Below are 6,920 nucleotides of genomic sequence, written 5' to 3'. Positions count from 1 at the left end.
GAATTTGGATGATTCCGCCATCCCGGGTTATATGTATTGGAAAATGGGTCATTACCTGGTCTGGGCTGTGTTTGGGCAGCATTGATGTGTTCTTGCACGAGTTCGGAATATTGGGGTGCTGAGGGGCACTCATGAATAGGGTGCGATGGGCTAGAACAGATAGCACACACTTGTGCTTGGGAAGAGCTAACGATATGTCCTCCTATCATCAATTGATCAATCTTATGGGACAATGCATCTACCTTGCTAGACAGGTCCATGGAATGACTTATTTCACAAATGGTCCCTTTTCTTTGAGAACTCGGGGGTACTTGACGAGAACAGGAAGCATGGTGGAGGAAGTTTTCATTAAGATTTTCAAATAATTGCCATGCTTCATGCTCATGTTGAAGCATGAAAGTCCCCCCGCATGCAGCATCGATCATCTGACGATTTCGTTCAGTCAATCCGTTATAAAAACATTGCACTAGCTGCCACTTAGGTATTTGATGATGAGGGCATTTACGGATTAGATCCCGAAATCTCTCCCAAGTTTCATGAAATTCTTCCCCCTCAGTTTGGGAGAAGCTTGTAATGGCACGTTTAAACTGGTTCGTTCTTCCTATGGGAAAGTATTTTTTAAGAAATTCTTGTTGCATTTGATCCCAAGAACGAATCGAGTTAGCTTCTAAAGAATTCAGCCATTGTTTGGCTCTATCTTTAAGGGAGAAAGGGAATAATCTAAGTTTCAGAGCATCATCAGTGAAGTTCTGAATCTTGACTGTGGTGCAAATCTCAAGAAATTCATCTAGGTGTTTATATGGTTCTTCGTTGGTGAGCCCATAAAAAGATGGAAGCATTTGGATCACACTAGACTTTATTTCGTATTGTACAGCTGCTACTTCAGGTAATCGAATACAAGATGGGGAAGTGTAAATAGTGGGAGTAAAGTACTCCCTCAGGAGTTTGGGTTGTTCTTCAGCCATCTTAAGAGGTGGGGATGATCCTAATGTTTTGATCTAGCTCGAATGTTCCTAAGGGTTCGTTCTATTTCAGGGTCAAAAGCTAATAGGTTTTGTACTCTAGAACGACTACATTGCATACACTAGTACTCGATCAGTCAAGCATGTAATAAAAGATGAACACATCAATCCTTGTATTTGTCCTAAAATCACTAGACAGCTCCTAACTGGTTTGAAGAGGGCACCTAAGCCTCCAATCCGGTCTAATGAACCGAGTTGACCAGGTAAGCTCCCAGGTAAGTGGAGGGGTCACGATGCGTTCGCAAAGGTCCCACTTAAAACCCACTTGCCTCGAACAGATGAACTGTCTCCCTTATAGGGACAATGCTTGCCTAGACATCAACTAAGCCACAGAGCGAAATTGGTGCAACTTTTGGTGATCTTCGTCCTATTGAGCTCGAATGTCCCTAGGAGCCAACGTCTAATTGATTTTAATTAAAGTGACACTATGTGAGATTGAGTTCACCTAAGTTGGGCAAGAATCCGGTGATGAAATCCGGCTCTTATCTTGTTGGGGTGATTGCCCTTACTATGTGCGGATTAATTTGTGTATGTGTATCAAGCATGCATTCACACTTTTGCTAAAATTAAAATCAAACAATCACCACAAAATTTCAAGCTAATAATTAATTTAAATAAGAAAGGTTTAGAGGTTACCAAAGGGAACTTTCCCAGCAATTTAAAATTTTTTTAAGCAAACCTCTAAAGCATTCCTTTTTGATAGCCCAGATCTCCTCTTCGATTCCTGACCAAATAAGACCAAAAGAAAAATTAAAAAAAAAATTAGTAGAAGAGAAAAAGGAGAAAAAAAAGTAACAATAATAGAAAATAATTTTTTATTTTATTTTAGATATATATATATTTTTTGAAAGTTTTTTTAATTAATTAATTTTTTTTAATGATAGGAAAAATAACTATGCTAGCAATCCCCGGCAACGGCGCCAAAAATTGATCGGTTATTTCAATTTCAAAAATAAACCACGCAATAGCACGTATCCTGTAAGATAGTGATTACGGGTGTCGGTCCACAGAGATTGTAGAATAAGTTATTTTTCTTTTAAAAATAAATCAAGAAGAAAAATTTGCTAACTTAATTTAACTAAATTAAACTATGAGTGCGAATTAGAATTTATCAGAATAAATGGATCTAGGATTTGGAGTCCACCACATAGCATTGCATCAGGGTTTGTGTTCTTTATTTTTTTATCTTTTGGAGGGGCATGCAATATTGGCTACAAGCCTTTTAAAATAAAAGCATAAATAGTGTTAGGAAGATCCATCTTCGGTGTAGCATGAAGTGTCTACCTAATTATGCTAACCTAGGGTGCAGTACACCTCATCTTCCTAGGCATGGATCATCTTAGACTACTTTAGCAAACATGAATAATAAATAGCATGCTCAAAGTTTAAACATAATAAAAGGATTTTTCATTGATAATAAGAATTTAAACAAGCTCCAAAATAATAAAGAAAATAAGAACTACAATGCCCTGTAACATTGCTAGGGCTTCATCCAGCCCTAGACTAGACGTTTAGCCGAGCATGGCTTCCGGACGACCTCCCATCTTCAAATGAAATTGATCAACTCCCATTATTTCCAAAATATCAAAACTATTCTCTTTCCCCCTCCTTTCTCTCTTTTTTTTATTTCTTTTTCCCTTCTTTCCTCTCGGCTCTCTTCTTCTTTTCACCGAAACAGAGGGTCTCCCCTGTTTTTCTCCCCCAAGCTCCCCCCTTCTCTTTGCCGATGGCTTCTTCATATAGACCCTCTCACCGGTGATGGATCCCCTGGGAGTACGCTGGTGAGGATGCGAATCCCGGATGCTCATCCGATGGGAGCTGGCTGCGGGATTAATGTGGAGTGAAAGAAGAAGGATTCGCCAATTCCATGGGATCGCGGACGGTTGGAATGGCTCAAATCCGGCAGAGGGAGACGGCTAGATGCTTGATTTCATGGGATGCTGGAAGCGTTGATCATGGAGGAGTGATTTCCGGCTGCTGGGAGGTGGAACGCGCGGCGGATGGCACGCGGTTGATGCAGCTGGGAGGATCGATCGCGGAGGAGCTGGATCGTTGATTGCAGCCGGCTGGGATCGCGGAGACTGGGATGGGATCCGGATGCGCCACGGGCGGAGGAGGAGGCGGAGACGCTGGGATTTCGACGCGGCTTGATGGCGGAGCTGGATCTCGACTGCGGGTTGCGTCACAGGTGGAAGACGAGGCGGAGATGCTGGTTGCGGCGTGGAGCTGGAAATCCGGAAGAGGAGATGGCATGAATGCGGTGGGCACGGCGCGGGATCGACGGGAGGAAGGTGGACGGCCCTGATGCAAGGAGGGAGGAAGAAGATAAACAGTGGCTTATATATATATATTTATTTTATTTTTTTTATTGTAACACTGTTCATATGAACAGTGTTTTTCACACCTCGGAATACTGTTCACCTGAACAGTGATTCCAGTAATTTTTGGGAAAAATCATTTTTTTGCTTTATTTTGACGTGAAAATGGGCATATATGAATTTAAAACAAGGATCTCCTCTATTTTGCTTAGTTTGGAAACGTGATGCGGAGACGGGAGTTTCTGAACCGTTGGATTGCTTGGATAGTGGTCGCGAGAAAGGAATAGGATTGGTTTGGGAATTGGCTTTGGATTTGAGGTAGGTTATGATCTTTAATTTGCTTGAACTTGGTCTCGAGTCCAATGTTATTTAAATTCAATTCTTGCTAAACTGCTTCAGACCGGACTCGACAAAACTAAAAACAGGACCGTGACTTAATAAAATTAATCAAATATTTTCTCCATACAAAAATAATTAATTATAGCTTTCAATCTAATTAGGACCAAAACCCATTTAATTATAACCTTAGCTTGATTACAATTCTATCAGGTTACCAAACCGGGTTAACACAATCTCCTCCTTACATGTTTTCCTGTAATTTTCATGAAAGATTGCAAATAAGAGAGAGACAAGTTCAGAGTCTGATTTAAGAAAAGAATTATTTACTTTTTACCATATTTTAAATTTATTTCAATGATCATTCAATTTCATGGTAAAATACGTATTTATCAGTTTAAGAACATTGATAAGTGCTATGGAAAGATAACTAAATTATAGATTATTAAGCACTTATCACGACCCAATACAGAACCACGTCTTCCCCGTCAGTGCGCCTCCAAGGAAGAAAGTAGAGCACATTCACACTTGCAGATATCTCAAAAGAAACTTAGAAAAATTATGAAGAGAAGAAAAATTTTCTTTATTTCTTTTCTCCCCAATTATTCCTAGAGCCCTTTTTATCTAGACTCTTGGAATAGGGAGAAGAGAAAATTTTTGATTGTGCTTTGAAATGATCCCTAGAGCCCTTTATATAGGCTCATGCGCGTCAAAAGAAGAAGATTCCTTTCCCGCGGATTGATGATGTGTCTTCTTGTGCTCCTTTGATCCTTCGGCTTATTGCATCTTGGCCATCCACATTTTCTTCCTTCTTCGAGGGGCTATTCCATGCTTGCTCTTGCGCTGGATGCATGACACTTGTCATGGTTTGCTTTCTTTGGGAATTTTTTCATATTTGCTCTTGCGCTGGATGCTTGCCACTTGGCCGTTGACTAATTTAGTTTTCAAAATTTTAAAATATTTAATTTAATTCAACAGATTATAGGTTGTTAGAACTGATTTGGCGGGATCCTCCAATGTCTAAATCAAGCATAACTATAGTGGAACATAATTTAAGAAAGAAAAGAGAGCCAAGGAGTATGAGTTAGAAGCTTTAGTTGAGGTGAGAAAGTTTCAATAACTGAGGTCCCTTGGCCTAGTTTATATAGAGAGGAGGGCAAGAAACCATTACGATCTAGCCTTGAGATCTGCGGACAAGCTATTACACCCTTCCTCATTTGTACCTTTGAGATTGCACGGAGTTGTAACTGTCTATGCTTTCCTCCTAGAGATCCGCTTAGGCATTGATTGTGCATGCCACGTGTTATTCGATAATTGGTTGACATAGCTAACAGTTATGATCTGATGGGTGTTTAATCTGGACCATATTACTTACCTCCTATTTCTAAATCTAAGCTACTTTTCTCGGCTCGGGCAAAAAATGTAGCTAAATTGCCCAACTGATGAGCTAATTTGACTTAGCTCATGCTATTTGGTCTGACCAAGAAGCTTCTAAAAGCAGCATTAAATGTCTAGTGGGATTTCTACGATGTCGTTTCACCTTTCCAAGGCAATGTTAGGAGATGATCCATGTGATCACCCAATGGCGAATGCTAGGGTGATGTGTGGCAGCTCATTAGGCTGGATAATCGATCAGATGCCTAGATCTAAGCCATTTAGGGCTCTATATAAGGAGGCAGGTAGCAACTTCACCCTATTTGGAGATTTCTAGGCCTTTGGTTAGGTCCCATGTTGCTCGATCTAAGCTCTCTGATTCATAAGTGTTCCTAACTTAGAGTCACCCAGCCTTTAGGTCAGTAGGCTCTTCCTCCTTGGCCTTCTCCTTCTTCTTCTTTGTTTTCTTTTGGTTCCCATTTGTACAGGTCACAATGAGCGACTCGTCTATAAGCTAGTCGTCCAGCTCGAGTTCCTAATCGAGTCGGTCTTCTGATAGCATAGGAGCGGCTCAACAGGAGGTCCCTTATGGCCCAGGCATTGAGAAGAGTATCTTGGTCCAGAGAGACTTAGATGGGTTCCAAAGAAGCTACTTCATTGCCTGTGACTTCTTACTTAGGTGGCCCAAGTCCAAGGAGAGGGCGAACTGCCTAGCTTTGCTTATGCGAAGAATCTCTAAAGGCAGGGTTGAGGTTCCCCTTGCACTCTTTCATCATTCTTCTTCTAGATCAGTTTTACATTACTCCTGCCTAGTTGGTCCCCAACTCATGATGGATTATGATAGGTTTCCTTTCTTTCCTAGCTCTACACAGTGTCCAACCCACCATGGAGCTCTTCAGGACTTTTTTATCTTGAAGGAGCACCCTTTCTAGCATGTGTGATGGTACTTGTTCGTCCTTTCCTGTCTACCTAAAAATATGCTAGACAGATCGTTGTTAGAACCGACGAACAGAAGTTTAAATTTAAATTTACTCTTACCCGTTCTACTCGAAGAATAGTGGTCGTAAGAGGTCGATCCACAGGGAGGCGATTGGAGTTGCATAAAAATTAGAACGTTCACTCGGATTTGAAATCGATTTTTGAATGACAAAAGAAAAACATTATTTTGAGGATATTGATGGATTCTCTAGTCTACCGGAGAATATATTTTTATTTAAAAATAATAAAAAGACAAGTACTTAGAAATCAAAAAGTATTTATGAATTCATGAAATGTTTAACTATTCAAAAGAAAATTTTTGCATAAATTAAAATGGATGAAGACAAGTGCTAAGAAGATCAAAAGCCTAGAATATAAATTGCATCAAAGAAGAATTAAAAGATTGCATTAAAAAAAACAGAAATTAACTTGAACCTAGAACAAGGATTGCATGATAATAAATGTACTGATTGCATAAAAAGAATAATTACAAAAGAAATAAAATGAAGTTTGGAAGCCTAGTGCCTCCTCCTTCTACAAAATAAAACATAAAAAAACAAAGGAAGGAATAAAAGAAATTAGAAAACTCCTCTTTCTCCCCTCGTCTATTTTTTTATTCTTTCTTTCAAACCAAAACAGAGCATTTCTCTCTTTTTTTTTTTTTCTTCTTCTTCCCAAAAGAGCTCCCCTGTTTCCTTGGACCCGCCGGCCTCTTTCCTCTGTTCTTTGGAACCAACCACCCAGCCGAGCTCCCCACCGAGAGCCCCTGTTCCTTGGCCCCCAATCCCGCACCAAGCCGAGCTCAACTTCCCCCTTCCCCTTGCCGACCTCCTCCCTTCTTATAGCCCTTGGATGAAGGCTGGGAGAAGCGGATCCGGGGACGGGTGCTGAA

General features: G+C 40.4%; 1 non-coding gene across 1 annotated transcript; it reads left to right on the top strand.

Moving 5' to 3' along the window:
• The first annotated feature begins 483 nt into the window (after window positions 1-483).
• On the top strand, window positions 484-589 carry LOC120106126 (small nucleolar RNA R71). Its single transcript, XR_005508360.2, has one exon. It is a non-coding gene; the product is annotated as a small nucleolar RNA R71 (small nucleolar RNA).
• The last annotated feature ends 6,331 nt before the right edge of the window (window positions 590-6,920 follow it).

The sequence above is a fragment of the Phoenix dactylifera genome, chromosome 9 (assembly GCF_051530095.1).
Source record: "Phoenix dactylifera cultivar Ajwa chromosome 9, Ajwa_hap1_PhDact_Kaust_v1.1, whole genome shotgun sequence".
Classification (NCBI taxonomy): Eukaryota; Viridiplantae; Streptophyta; class Magnoliopsida; order Arecales; family Arecaceae; genus Phoenix; species Phoenix dactylifera.
This window is presented reverse-complemented; position numbering and strand designations above follow the sequence as displayed.